This window comes from Corvus kubaryi, unplaced genomic scaffold (genome assembly GCF_017639235.1).
Source record: "Corvus kubaryi isolate FWS band 111438036 unplaced genomic scaffold, C.kubaryi_AGA036_p1.0 74, whole genome shotgun sequence".
NCBI lineage: Eukaryota > Metazoa > Chordata > Aves > Passeriformes > Corvidae > Corvus > Corvus kubaryi.
This window is the reverse complement of record NW_024582061.1, coordinates 7,094,178-7,094,541: the sequence shown is the minus strand read 5'-3', so window position 1 is coordinate 7,094,541 and position 364 is coordinate 7,094,178.

Genomic DNA, 364 nt, shown 5'->3' with positions numbered 1-364 from the left:
CTGGTCCACAGCGTGTGCCCAGGTGGGCAAGAAGGCCAGTGGCTCCTGGGCTGGGTCAGCAACAGTGTGGCCAGCAGGACCAGGGCAGTGGCTGTCCCCCTGTCATGGGCACTGGTGAGGCCTCACCCCAAGTGCTGTGTCCTGTTCTGGGCCTGTCACTGCAAGATGGACACTGAGGGGCTGGAGTGAGTCTGGGGAAGGGAACGGAGCTGGGGAAGGGGCTGGAGCACAAGTCTGATGAGGAGCGGCTCAGGGAGCTGGGGGTGTTTAACCTGGAGGAGAAGAGGCTCAGGGGGGACCCTCTCCCTCTCTACAGCTCCCTGACAGGAGGGGGCAGCCGGGGGAGGGGGGGGGGGGGGGGGGG